General features: G+C 50.7%; 1 protein-coding gene across 17 annotated transcripts in view; it reads left to right on the top strand.

Annotated features, from left to right (window-relative positions):
• The window catches only part of ANKRD11 (ankyrin repeat domain containing 11), a 170,365-nt gene that overhangs the window by 20,698 nt on the left and 135,144 nt on the right, over positions 1-14,523 (top strand). Inside the window, exon 1 of one of the 17 annotated variants that reach the window (XM_067019514.1) lies at positions 9,468-9,684. The exons of 14 other annotated variants lie outside the window; for them this stretch is intronic. The gene's annotated coding sequence lies outside the window, so the exon portion shown is untranslated. Of the gene's footprint in view, positions 1-9,467; positions 9,685-14,523 lie in introns of those variants that run through there. 2 more of the 17 variants (XM_067019511.1, XM_067019508.1) reach the window with 2 other exon arrangements.

Below are 14,523 nucleotides of genomic sequence, written 5' to 3'. Positions count from 1 at the left end.
GATCCTCCCACAGTTTTGTTTTGCTTTTGTCTTTATGCTTGGTTTTCCACTGAAAACAGTGGTTTTTTCTGTAGGCTGGCCCGGGAAGCCTTGGCTCCTGGCCCCCTGTGCCGAGCTCCAGGCCACTTCCTTCCCATCCCTTGGGTGTCCTTGCAGGGGTGGCCCTGCGTATACAAGTGTATGAGTCTGTGCAGAGTGGTTTACACGAGTGGCAGATATATGTTCTTCTGTACTTTGCTTTTTTCCACTTATTCTTTGAGTTTCTTCTGTGTTAGTACTTGGGGAGCTGCCTCAGGTTTTTCCATCCTCATAACACCTATGTGCCACAACTTAGCTGACCTGCCTGTTCCTAACGGACGTTTTCTTGTTTCCAGCACCTCACTGTGTCAGAATGCCATCCTTGTGCATCCTTCTGGTGTGTCATCTGTTGGTTCCGTCCCTAGGATTCCAAGGTCAAGGTTATGGGCATTTGACGTTTTGGTTGCTCTCTGCTGAGACTGGGCTGGCTCACGCTCACCAATGAGGTCTGAGTGCTTGTGATTTGTTTTTAAAGCAGCACAGTTCTGACCTTTTGAGAGGAGCGTCAGGATGGCCAGCCTTTCTGAATAGGTAGAAAGCTTTCATGCATTGAGGGACTGCTGTTTGGTGGGTGTTTGTATCTTACAGAGATTTCTCTTTCTGTCTAGAAAAGGCTGAAAAAGTTACTGGTTAGACAGTTAATCTTATTAAAAGTCATCATGGTTTTAGTTTGTAGTTACGCCTGGCAGCATCTGCACATGTGTCAGATCATGAAAGTCCTTTAGGACCACAAGGAGCGTGTAACCATGGTGAGTGGTGTGCGGTTCGTCACCTCCCGGATTCAGTCACCTTTAAACCAGCATGTCGGTCAGGAGGAAGGGGAAGGCATCTCGCAGGTACCTTGTTCTCTTTGGGTCAGGGAGTTTCCAGAGGTACAGGTGGGTCTGGGGGACGAATACCAATCAAGGAGGGGTGGGTGGTGGGCCTTGTGTTCGGTCAGGGGGTTGTGGGTAGCCCTGGCCTCTTCTCTGGCCTGTGCGAGGACTGGCGGAGGTCACGGTGCTGTTGGCAGGTGAGATGCTAGAGCCTCTTTCTGGAAGAATCGGTCTCCCCCAGTCAGGTGGGGATCGGGGAGAAGAGGCTTTCTGGGCAGCTCAGTCCCCCGTCAGCCGCCGCGGTGGGGAGGGCCGCTTGGAGGCAGGCATGGCCCAGCAGGGCCTGGACCCCTCTCCTGGTGTGCCTAGGTGTTGCTTTGTATTTCTTCCTCATGTTAACGTGTAAATAATCATTTTATCGTTACAAAACAAATCACTTTCTGTTCTGTGAACAGCCTAAGAACAGAGGATACTGTGAAATACTAGCGTTCTGATCTCTCTCGAGGGCGGCGTGAGTGTCCCCACTGTGCTGAGTTCCTCAGATTGTGACACGTTAGCAGTAGCTTTAGGGATGTCGAAGACAGGGGCTTTTGAATTTGATTCCAGGTTTTGAAAATGGGTTGATGCGCCTCAGTTGGATTTGGAGCTTGGTGGTTTTGATGTGGGAAGGCCTTGGCTAAGGTGGTTTTGTTCTCAGAATTTACTTGTTTCTCTCTTTTCATCTTTGTGTTGCTCAGCTGTTTTTATGTTCCTGATCTTTCTTCAGACTTCTGAGGGCATTTCTTGCTTGATGTAGATATTAGGGCAAAGATCAGAACTTTGATTTCATTGTATTTTTGTACTTTTTGACTTGCTCTTGTGATATCTTCTGCCACTTTTTCCTGATTTAAAGATGGAAGACCCAGCGTGCTTTATTGCTGGTAATATTTAGTGTTCATAAAATAGCTTTCAAACTTCTGGTGTGAATAATATAATATAAAGTAATTTTAGACTCTAAGGAGAAGTTGTACGGATGGTGAATAAATCATTAGCATTAATGTTATTGATGTTGCCTACCTAGTTGTTCGTCAGAATGCTTTTCCTGACTGCAACATTTTATTGTAATGGGGAATAATTTCCATGTAAAACCGGTTGAGTTCCTTTCTGGTTGCTGTGGAAACAGTCCAGCTTGATAGTGAGTACTAGTCGAGTGCTGAGTTGCCAGGCCTTCATCACGGGCTCTCCGCAGCCATGGCGCAGCTCCGCGGGGAGGGCCCTGCATTGTCCGCTGTTCTTCTCCTGTTGGGTCACGAGAGCATCAGGTCCTGGAGGTTAGAACGGCGTGACTTTCTTTCCCTCCAGCTTAAGTGCCAGGGGCTTTTGTTCTTCGGCTGAGTGGGCATGGATTTCCTTCCTACCTGAGTCGATCTGTGCGACCCCACCTGCTGCCCAAGACCCTTCCAGCCTCTCGTCCTGGCCTGGAAGATTGCCTCCCAGGGAGCATTCAGGAGGGCCTGTTGAAAGTGACTTCTTGAACAAAAAGTGTTCACGTCTGTCCTGAATTGTGCAGCTTCGCCTGCTGAGCCCTCACTGAGGTCCTTGTGCCACTGCAGCAGCGGGCAGGAAGCGAGGGCAGGGATGGCCTCGCGCGCTGCTGGGGGTGGCGGTGGGGGAGACCAGACCGCCTGACAGCGCCGGCGCGGCTACGCTGGAGACGTAGCCTGGGTTCATTGGGGTTTCTGTGGACTACGGGTGTGTATATTTCGGCTCGTCACGCGTCACTCTGTGGTTGGAGGTGGTGGCCCGCTTCCCCCTGGAGAGCAGCGTTCTGTGCCATTACACACAGCTTGCCGTGTGGTCGCCGTTGGAAGCTATGAGGCCATCTGTAAAGACCTTGGTCTCCCTTTGAATGACAGGCTGTCGAGAATACTTTGGGTTCTGACGTTCTGGTCTTGGACTTAGCGTCCGAGAGGCCCGCACGCTTCTGGCAGCACCTGCCTGGTCATTTGTGCGTGTGAGGAGGTGGCAGCTGCAGATACTGGCTTGCTTGCTGCACGGCATCTGGGGTCCTCTGCTTGGGCCTCACCTGGTCACGGGCCGGGCAGCGAGGGGAGCGGTCCCCTCCCTGTATCTGAGAAGTCCCTGCTTCTGTGCCACCTCTCCCTGCAGGCTCCTGGCCCTGGAGCCCCCTCCCAAGCTCGTAGCTCGAGCCTCAGGCCAGCTGCCTCATTGCCCCAGGAGGCGTCCACACCGGGCCCGGCCACGTGCTGGGCTGTCTGCCCCTGGTGGCCCCTGGGATGGGGGCTTCGAGAACTCTGGTTCCCCGGATCGGACTGTGGCCTTGGTGCCTGTTCTCACTGCCCTCTTGGGCCTGCTCACACGCGTGGGATTGGGCGGCTCGAGCGTGCACCTCACAGGGCCGGTGGAGACGGCTGGGTGATGGGGTGTGTCAGGGAACCCCGGGCGGGGCTCTGGACTGAACCCTCCTGTGTTCTCCAGGCCGCGGTTGGTCCTTTTCGGGAGTCAGTGGAGGGTGATTGCCCGGCCGTGGCTCTCCGACCTCCCGCTCCTCCAGCTGGGGTCGGCGCAGGGCGTCCTCTGAAGCCTCTCTCTGTTCTCCCTCGTAAACACCTTCCTTCCCATCTGTCCATTTAGGTCTGTCCCCATCGTCCCTCTGTTGCTGTTGGTTCTTCTTTCCCTTTTGTCACCAGTCACGGGCACTTCCACACAATTTCCACAGTGATTTTCTAAAATGAAGATCTGACTCTGTTACTCCCTTCCTTAAGGAAACTGCCCTCTTCCAGGTCTTAAATGGGGTGCTTCCTGCCCGGGAGTCCCTTCTTCCCACTTTGCCTGGTGCCGCCCGCTCACCCTCAGGCCTCAGCTCCCCAGGCAGCCTTCTGCATCTCACGGCTGCTCCTTTGTCGGCTGTGCCCTCGGCCCCTGCCGGCTAGATTCTCATCCTCTGTCTCCAGGGGGACGTCTCTGCTCCCCTCTCTGGTCATATTATCGTCCTGTGTTGTAGTTGTCCTTTACTCAGCTGTCTTCCCACCCGATGAAGCTGTCCTGGCGAGCGCGGTGGGTTCCTGCTGGAGCAGGTGCCTGCAGCTCCTGGCCGTGCCAGCTGCTGTGCCTGCCGATCGTGGCTATCTGGACCCGCCTTGCCTCTCAGTCGCTTCGTGTGTCAGTTGGGCTCCTTGTTTCATTGCTGGGTTTGTTGTGTGAGTCCAGAATGATTTCTTCTGTTAGTTATTGTCCGCATCTTCTAAATGTTGCACCCAACTTAGAGATGTAGGTATCCTCTTCCCACTTTTGTGCAAAAATAAGAATGTGTGTTGTGCTCAGACTTGGCACGTGGAGAAGGGAGCTCATGGCCTTCTGGCTTCCTGCTGAGCTGTCGCTTCTGTGCCCTGGGTGTGTTCACGTGGCAGCTTCAGCCTCAGAAAGACGGTGGGAGACCTGCTGTTGGACCTGGACCTGGACCAGGTGCCTTCTTCTGTCTCTGTCCCCGTCCCCGTGCTCCCTCCTGCTTGGGCAGATGGCACAGCGGGAGGAGATCTCAGCCTGGGTCCTCCGGCCTCTTGTTTTACAGAAACGTGTCTGTCTTTCTGTGAGTGATGACGTACGCCTGGTAAGTGGGAAACAGTGCTAATTATTTTCAGTTTACCACTCAGCTACTTTTTGGCAGAGAGTTTAAAAAAATCAAGATAGGGCTTCTCTGGTGGCGCAGTGGTTAAGAATCCGCCTGCCAATGCAGGGGACACGGATTCACGCCCTGGTCTGGGAAGATCCCACATGCCGCAGAGCAGCTAAGCCCGTGCGCCGCAACTACTGAGGCTGCGCTCTAGAGCCTGTGAGCCACAACTACTGAAGCCCATACGCCTAGAACCCATGCTCCACAACAAGAGAAGCCACCGCAATGAGAACCCCGCACACTGCAACCAAGAGTAGACCCCGCTCGCCACAACTGGAGAAAGCTCGTGCGCAGCAACGAAAACTCAATGCGGAAAAAAAAAAAATTAATTAAGAAAAATTATTATAAAAATCAAGATAAAGTGAGTTTCGTAGTGCTTGGCAGGGACCTGTGTACACCTCCAGCTGCCCCGTGCATGGTGGACAGGGACCGGCTGTTAGGGTGCCAAGTCCTTAAAATACAGGGTGAGAGGAGTGTTTCCTTTTTCCCTCTTCTGTGTGGTGCTGCATGGGAGTTGAGTGTGCGACTTGGTTGGTGAGTTGTACCTTTAACGCCTCCCTGGTGGCTTTGTCGTGACTGCACGCTTTGCTCCGAGCAGCCTCTGGCAGAGGATCGCTTCCTGCAGGGCTCCCTCAGGCCTCTGGGGCAGTTTGGTGCGTTCTTGCTGTGCTGTGAGCTTTCCTTGACGTGCTGTAATCACCTGTCTCAGATTTGTGTTTCTGAGGGTATGAAGTATGGATGCTCGGGGACTCAGGTTACCAGTCCTTTAAGTTTTGTGTTCAGCTGCTCGAAGGTTATGACATGGAAATTGTTAGAATGTCCATAGAGTCTCTGGTTTGGAGTTCAATAGAGCTTTTAAATTTAGGATGTAGAGGAGAGACGATTGGTCCTTAGAGGCTGATACTCTGCGTTTGCTTTTCCATCTTGTAGATTAACTAGTTTCCCTTACTTACGTTTAGTCTGGACACACAAAGCCCATGGCTGCCTGTCCACAGCCTGGCCACTCGGTGCCCCGTCCTAAGACTGCCGCGCTCCAGCTGTGGCTGGAATCGCGGCGAGGGTTTACCCTGTGCCGCGTGCTGTGGCATCTTGACCTTCTTCTGCAGGAGTTAGAGGCAGGGTCAGAGCCAGGACTGAGAGCAAGTCACTGCATCTCTCTTGTTATGAGAATTGAGATTACATCTGCCTCTCAGGGCTTTTTTTTCTCTGATTCAGTGAGCTGACGACTGTTAAAGCAGCCAGCACAGTGACTAGCACATAAGCCCTAAACAATAATTTTACTTATTTTCCCCCCATTTTGCTTGGCCAAGGGTGACATTTGATGCCTGGTAACTGCTATTTTTTTTTTTTTCTCCAGCTTTAGTCTGGTGTTACTGACGTACGATAAACTGTACTTATTAAAGTGCACAATTTGATAAATTTTGGCACACTCAAGATAACGGATATATCTATCACCCTCCCAAAGTTTAGGACCCCTTCATAATCCCCCCTTCCGCAGCCCTCCCTTGCTCCTGATTTTCTGTAGAGTACTTTGCATATTCTAGAATTTTATATAAATGTAATCTTTTTTCTTCACTGACTCGGTATCTTTGTAGAGAATCGGTTGTCTGTGTGTGGGTGGGTCTGTTTTTGGACTCTGTTCTGTCACATTGATCTCTTCGTCTGTCCCCGCACCGCAGTACCCGTCACGGTTCCTGTAGGTGTACAATGAGGCCTGCCGTCCTGGGGTGTCAGTACTGCAGACTCGTTTTTCTTTTTTCAGACTTGTTTTGGTTATTTTCTGTCTTATGTCACATTGCTCAGAGAAACCTGCTGGGTTTTTTTTTTTTCTTTTTCTTTAAAAATTCATTTTATTTACTTATTTTTGGCTGCATTGGGTCTTCGTAGCTGTGCGCGGGCTGCCTCTAGTTGCATCGCGAGGGCTTCTCATTGCGGTGGCTTCTCTTTTTGGGGAGCTTGGGCTCTAGCTGCGCAGGCTTCAGTAGTTGTGGCACGAGAGCTCAGTAGTTGTGGCACGTGGGCTTAGTTACTCTGCGGCATGTGGGATCTTCTTGGACCAGGGCTCGAACCCGTGTCCCCTGCATTGGCAGGCGCATTCGTAACCACTGTGCCACCAGGGAAGCCCCGCCTGCTGGGGTTTTGGTTGGGGTCGCATTGGCTCTCGGGGTGAGCAGACCAGAGTCTCCCAGCCTTGGACACTGGGTCGCTCTCTGCTGACTTTGTCCTGCAGTCTTCCTCAGTGGGGCTTCACTTGTCAGGCTTGGAATACTGTACATCTTTTGTCAGATTTTCCCGTAAAGTAGTTCATTTTTTTTTTTTTTTTTTTTTTTGCGGTACGCGGGCCTCTCACTGTTGTGGCCTCTCCCGTTGCGGAGCACAGGCTCCGGACGCGCAGGCCTAGCAGCCATGGCTCACAGGCTTAGTTGCTCCGCGGCATGTGGGATCTTCCTGGACCAGGGCACGAACCCGTGTCTCCTGCATCGGCAGGCGGATTCTCAACCACTGCGCCACCAGGGAAGCCCGAGTCGTTCATATTTTGATGCTGTTGTTTTTTGTTTGTTCGTTTGTTTTTGCTGTGGGGGCTGTCTTGTTGTTGTAGGACTTTTTAAAAAATATGTATATAAATTTATTTATTTTTGTCTGCGTTAGGTCTTCGTTGCTGCGCACGGGCTTTCTCTAGTTGCGTTGAGCAGGGGCTACTCTTCGTTGCCGTGCGCGGGCTTCTCATTGTGGTGGCTTCTCTTGAGGTGGAGCACGGGCTCTAGGCGTGCGGGCTTCAGTAGTTGTGGCACGCGGGCTTCGTTGCCCCGCGGCATGTGGGATCTTCCTGGACCAGGGCTCGAACCAGTGTCCCTTGCATTGGCAGGTGGATTCTCAACCACTGCACCACCAGGGAAGTCCATAAATGTTGTTTTTAAAAAATTTCTTTTTCTTTTCTTTCTTTCTTTTTTTTTTTTTTAATTGGCTGCTCCACATGGTTTGTAGGATCTTAGTTCCCTGACCAGAGGTTGAACCTGGGTCCTCGGCAGTGAAAGCACGGAGTCCTAACCACTGGACCACCAGGGAATTCCCCAATTTCTATATTTTGTATTAAGTAGAGATGTCAAAAAACTTTTTATTAACTTTGTATTCTACAGCCATGCTAAACCTCACTTGCTGGTTCTGGTGTCTCTTTGCTAGGTTTGGTTGGCCTGTCTGTGTAGTAGATGATGATGCTGTCCACATGTGAAGTCAGCTTTACTCCTTCCTCTCTACTCTGATACCTTTTCTTTCTTTTCTCTTGGTCTGACTGCCCTGAACAGACCCTCCAGTGCAGTGATGAAAAGAAGCGGGGAGAGTAGCTTCCCATTTGAGGCTTGTTCTGACTGTGGGGAAGCTGTCAGTTTTCACCATTAACTGGGATACTAGCTGTAGGGTTTTCATAGGTTGAGGAAGTTCCCTTTTATTCCAGATTTGCTGAGTTTTTATCAGGAATGAATGGTGGATTTTAGCAGAAACTTTTTGCACCAGTCGAGTTGGTCCTAAGATTTTGCTGCTTTAGTTTGTAAACTCTGTGGATTACATGGATTGTTTCTTGAGCATGAAACCAGTCTTGTATTCTAGGGTTAAAGCCTTGGTTCCGTGTGCTGTTCGGCCATCTTGGTGGCTGGCTGACAGGTGACTGGGCTGCGCCTCTCGTCACCATGCCCAGGACAGTGGACCAGAGGGCAAGCACGGTGTGACCCTCGAGGCCCAGAGCTGCACCATGTCACTTCTGCCCCGTCCTGCTGGGCCCACCTCATCGTGAGGCCAGCCCAGGTTTAAGGGGTGCGAAATAGCTGTGGCCACGCCGCCTCTTGACGGGCGGAGCTGGGAGTCACCCTGCAGGTGTGGATGGCGAGGCAGGAAAGGTGCATTGTGCACGGTGCGCTGTGGGGCACAGTCGTTTCGACGGCCCACACCCAGATCCTCTCATTTTTGCTGTGGTTTTCCTAACAACTGTCTAGTTCTGTGCTTTGGTTTTCCTTTTCGTGTTAACATTAATGGTTCCTTCTTGTCAGGTTTCATGACTACAGAGTCAGGGATGTTAAAGAACGTGGGTTAGCGGGACTTCCCTGGCGGTCCAGCGGTTAGGACTCGGCACTCGCACTGCCGGAGCCCGGGTTCAGTCCTTGGTTGGGGAATTAGGATCCCACAGGCCGTGTGGCATGGCCGAAAGAACATGGGTAGTAAGTAACTCAGTTGTTGTGTGTGACGTTTATAAACATACAGTATTATCCTGCATTATGTATCCACGTGTGGAGATGTGTATGTCTGCACGCGTGTGTGTGTGCAGGTGGGCTGGTGGGGACAGACGCTGTTCCTGGCCCTGTGCAAGGCTCACTGTTCCTTCTAATCTGATGGCTGCTTTGAGGCTGAATTTATCGAGGTCAGAATGTTCATTGAGGGCCTTGGTCTGGCTCTCCAAAGCTTAGGGAGCAGTTAAGCTTTGTTTTTTTCCCTTTGATGTCAGTGTGATTTTCTTCCAAAATTTACTTAGCTTTTAGCCAACACATAATGCTAGCGCTTGCCAGGCGCTTAGTTGCTTGTGTGCCAGGCGTCGTCCAAGTACTCAGTATCCCCCGATGGTCCTGTGGGCTTGACTGCTGACCAAACCGAGCCTTAGTGAAGAGGTTAAGGAGTAAGGCTTTCAGGTTTTAGATAAATCAGAGGATCATTTCTTGTTCACGCTACTGAACTGGCAGCAAAGTCGGGCTCGTTACAGAAAGAGCCCGAGCGTGTCCTTTGTGCAGTGACGTCACGTGGCTGCCCCACAGCCGGCATCTTGCCGGGCTCAGGTGCAGGCTCCTCCTGGTCCCTGCTGTCGTGGGCGCCCTGACATTCCTGAGAGTGTGGATGGTGCCTGGAGCTGTCATCAGGAGCCGTGTGGCTGTTGCTGGCTATGGGCGTGCTGGAGGAGCGCGGGGTAGGAGCACAGCTGCCCGCCCGCCCGCCCGCCGGGGCAGCTGTTCTCCGGGCCAGCACGCGGTGGTGTGGTCCGAGTGGCTGAGCACCGGTGCCCTGAACGTCAAAGCTTTCCAAACCCCTGTTCTGTGTCATGTGGCATCTGACACCAATCTGATTCGTGATCCTTTGCAGGTAATCTTTTAGGATTTTATGGTAACTTGTAGGGTTTTCTGCCTTTTTGTGGGAGTCTGGAATTTCATGTATTTGTTAGGGTTTGGATTGGACTTTTTCATCTTGTCAGTATTTAGTAGCTCTTTGAATATGCAAACTTGTCCTTTTTTATTTATCTGTCAAAGGTTTTCTATAAGGGGCCTGATAGTAACTTGCCGACTCTGGGGCTGCATGGTCTGCGTTACACCTGCTCAGCTCTGCCATGAGGGAACCATAGACCATATGTAACAAAGGAGCCTGGCTGTGTTCCAGTAAGACTTTATTTATTGACACTGAAATTTGAATTTCATGTAATTTTCTGTTGTCACAAAATATTCTCTTCTTTTTCAATCAGATACAAATGTAAAACCATTCTTAGATTGTGGACTGTGTCAAAAACAGCTGTGGGACAGATATGGCCTTCTGGCCCCAGCGTGCACAGCCCTGTCATACCAGATGAATTTGGAAGTGCATAAATTCGCTGATTTTTGTCCTTGCAGCTTTCTTTTAACTGCAGCAGTGTCTTGACTTTGGTCTTTCTATATAGTTTGATCTGTGGTTTCCCTAGATGTGGGTTATTTGTCCATCTGAGCTGGTCAGCTACTGATACATCATTGTTTTTCAGTGCTGTTTTAGATTCATTTTTTCTATGATTTTTTTCTAAGATGTTTGTCACTTCTCAGAAATTTTAGGCTAAGGGGATACATTCCACCATCAAGATCTACTAGTATTGATCTTTTTGTAAACACAGTTGCGTTCTGAACAGGAAGCACTTTTCCCCAAGTGTGTTTTGACTTGTACAGAAGAAATGAATTTTTTCCTTAAGTAGAAAGCTGTGGGAATATTAAACTTACTAACAGTCATCATGCATGTATGCCAGCCTAAGGACTTAATTTTGAATTAAATGTGAACTGAACGCTTTGCTGTGGAGTAACACATTGGGATGAAGTATTTGTGATGATTGAGTTGGTACTAACGAGGCTGCTTGTGAAGTGACGCTGTGATGAGCCGAGTATCCCACTGATTACAGAGATGCTGAGGGGTCTTTGCACATCCTGGGCGGTGCCTCACGACTGGACGGCGGGGTGGGGTGGGGGAGGGGCTGGGACTTGGTCCTCTGGCGTCCAGGAGCTGCACTGCTGGTCAGTGACCATGGCCTAGAGGAGAGCCCTAGTGTTTACAGCTTTATAGTGTAGTAGAAATGACCATGGTGATTAGTTAGAGGAGGCATTTGGCCTTATTTTCCTAGATTAAGGGAAAAAGTTTGGAGAATTTAGGCAGCTAAAACAGGATGGTACCGTTCATGCTTCTGTGAATTTTTCTTTCTTTAGTAAAACTGCATTAATGTTGGATTATTGCCAACTTGAGTTTTCTTTTTATTGCGGTACAGTACACATAACATAACCCATTTTAGCCATTTAAAAAAAAAAATTTATTTCTGGCTGCATTGGGTCTCTGCTGCTGCACTTGGCCTTTCCCTAGTTGTGGCGAGCGGGGGCCACTCCTCGTTGGCGGTGCTTGGGCCTCTCATTGAGGAGGCCTCTCGTGTTGTGGAGCACGGGCTCCTGGCACGCGGGCTTCAGCAGTTGTGGCTCGCAAGCTTAGTTGCTCCATGGCTTGTGGGCTCCTCCCGGACCAGGGCTTGAACCTGTGTTCCCTGCATTAGCAGGCGGATTCCTAACCACTGTGCCATCAGGGAAGCCCCATTTTAGCCTTTTTTTTTTTTTTTTTTTTTTTTTGCGGTACGTGGGCCTCTCACTGTTGTGGCCTCTCCCGTTGCAGAGCACAGGCTCCGGACGCGCAGGCTCAGTGGCCACGGCTCACGGGCCCAGCTGCTCCGCGGCACGTGGGATCTTCCCGGACCGGGGCACGAACCCGTGTCCCCTGCATAGGCAGGCGGACTCTCAACCACTGCACCACCAGGGAAGCCCCTGGCCATTTTTCAGGGTACAGTTTTGTGTCCTTATATTGTTGTGCAGCTCTCAGCACCACCCCCCATTTCCAGAACTTTTTCATCTTCCCTGCCTGAAGCTCTGTCCCCAGGACACTGTCAACTTGCCCCCTTCCCCGGACCCCACGCTGCTCTGTGTCTGTGAATGTGACTCCTCCAGGGACCTCAAGTGAGTGGGGTCAGATGGCATTGTCCTTCTATGTCTGGCTCGCCTCATCGAGCGTACTGTCGCTAAGGCTCGCCCAGGCCGTAGAATCCCGCTCCCTTGTGCTGGTGGGCCGCGTGGGGCGCGTCTGTTGCCCACCCGTGGGCCGCCGGTGTTGTGAGCGGCGCTTCTGCTTTTGTGCGCTGCTCTTCATTCTCCCTCCCCCTCGGTCTCTGTGTCACTGTCGTGATGCATCTTCTACACGTTATGGAATACACGCTACGTTGTTTTTACTTTAATGGTGAATTTTCTTCTAAGTAGATTTAAATAATAAGTTGAAAAACTTTAAAACCTAGACTTGAAGAGTTTTGTGGGTAACCTAAATCTTACGGTATCGTTTGCCGATCTGTGAGTTGCAGGAGTAAAACTGCAGAGAAACTGGGTGCTTTCTGTTTTCTGGTGTTCTTCACTCCTCTGTGTGGCGTTCCCACAGGGGACTCGGGCACGAGCTCCTCCAGCGTCTGTCTGCCTCGCTGTGTGTTTCTTCTGCCATTGTTTTGAGAGGTGTTTTGGAGGCTGACCCAGTGTTCCGAGCTTTAGTCCTGTCACTTCACTGATTCTGACGTGTACTGTTCACAGCCAGAAATCTGCTGTCCCCCGGGTACTCAGACCTCTGTGTGGAGTGTGGCTGTTTCCTCCGAAGCTGTTGAGAGTTCGAGTCACTTGGTTTCTGAGGCAGCGCAGAGCAGTGTCACTCGTGTGTCTCGTGCTTGGCATTTGTTGAGCTTTATGGGTCTGTGGGTTTAGTGTCCATCAACTCTTGGCCGTTATTTTTTCAAATAATTTTCTTTCCCTCCCTTTCTCTTTTGGAGACTCCACTTTTAATTCTATGAGATTGCCTGAAAGGTCACCCAGGACGGTGGTGCCCTGTGCCCTCTCTCTCACTTCGGGCACTTTCTGTTGCTGTGTCTCTCAGCTCACTGCTTTTCTTCTGTCATGTCTACTGTGACACACATTCTTGTCAGAAAATTTTACCTCATACCTTGTAGTTTTATCTTGTCAAGAAGTTTGATTTGGGTCGTTTTAGATCTTCATCTGTCTGATCAGCACATGGGTCTTCAGCGTCCGGGTCCGTGTCCATCCGGCGCGGCTGGCCTCTCACTTGTGCGTGGCTGCTGTCCCCTGTTGTGGCCCACGCTCTCCTGCTCCTCTGTGTGTTGCTCAGTTTTGATTGTGTGCCAGGCATTGTTAATGGTACCTTGTCATTGCTGGATATTTTTGTGTTACTGTAAACGTCCTTGGGCTTTGTTCTTGGGGCGTAGTTAAGCTCCTTTGAAGCAGTTGCTGCTTTCAGTTCTTTACTTGCAGCTTTGCTAGGTGGGACCAGAGCAGCGTTCAGTCCAGGGCATGTTTTTCTGCTCCTTGGAGCTCTGTCCCTGTACATGTCCCCCATGTGCCCACCTGGACCCAGCTCCGTCCTCTTCAGGCTCCCCTGCCCCTGCCGCGCCCTCTCCTTCTTGCTCTCCCCGCTTCTCACCTCTTGGGGGGTCACTCCTCACTACCTGGTGTCCAGAGTTTGGAAACCATACTTTTGTCCAGGGCTAAGGGGATGGTGGATGTGTTCCTTTTATGCCATCTTGGTCAGAGTGGAAGCTGATACAGAAATTTTCCAGAATTTTAATATTTTTTGCTTGAAAGCTTAGATGTTATAATTGACAACAGATCCTGAACGACAGTTGTTTACTTGAAAAACTATAGTTTGTCAGTTGTTTGTTGGAGTCAGATTGGGCTCCCCACGAGCAGGTGCAGCTCAGACAGCAGCGCGAGGGCCTGGTGCAGGGAACCCTCGTCCTGTGTCTTCAGGAGGTGTGCCTCGTGCCCTCTTTAGTTCTGTCACAGTATTAAGACAGTGTGGCCCTCAGTGTCGAAGTTTAGCAAAGTTAAGGTTTACCGATTGATCCAGGAGAATGAGCGTTGTTATCGTAAAGTGACACTGCACGTAGAGTTGCACGCGTGCGGAGCGGCCGTGCTGTGCCCGCCTTGCAGGTGTTGACTCCGGGGAGAAGACTCGTCCTTTCTGCTCGGACCTGGTTCTGATCTCAGAGCTCCCGCCTGGCGCATGTGGGTGAGACCGTGTCTAGAGGCAGTAATGGTGGAACTGGACCACGAAGGGCTGGCGGTACAGCTGAGGGACCGGCCGGGTTTGAGATATTGTTAAGATGGAGAAGATACACTGTGGGTTTATTTCCCTTTGTGGGAATTTTAATCAAGTTTTGCTACCTTAGGTAAGACAAGTCTGGATTTTGTGGAAAGAAGTGTTGTTGAATGCAGAGGCTTCTTTGTGGCGGCAGCTTTGCAGATGAGTGGAAGACGTCTGACCTCAGCAGAGTGATGTTGTGTCTTCTAGGGGAATTGTGACATCAATTAAAGCCCTGCCGCAGACCTGAATTACATAACATGAGTGCTGAATTCATGCAGGAGCAGGGGATATACTTTGAAGAACGACGTTGACTGGAATTTATTTTGAATAAACTTTAAAAAATACATCATTTTAGGACTTCCCTGGTGGTCCAGTGGTTAAGAATCTGCGCTTCCAGTGCAGGGGGCCCGGGTTTGATCCCTGATCAGGGAACTAAGATCCCACATGCTGCAGCTAAGCCCACGCGCCGCCACTAGAGAAGCCTGCATGCTGCAGCGAAGATCCAGCAGAGCCAGAAAAACCCCC

The sequence above is a fragment of the Kogia breviceps genome, chromosome 18 (assembly GCF_026419965.1).
Source record: "Kogia breviceps isolate mKogBre1 chromosome 18, mKogBre1 haplotype 1, whole genome shotgun sequence".
NCBI classification, from domain to species: Eukaryota; Metazoa; Chordata; class Mammalia; order Artiodactyla; family Physeteridae; genus Kogia; species Kogia breviceps.
This window is presented reverse-complemented; position numbering and strand designations above follow the sequence as displayed.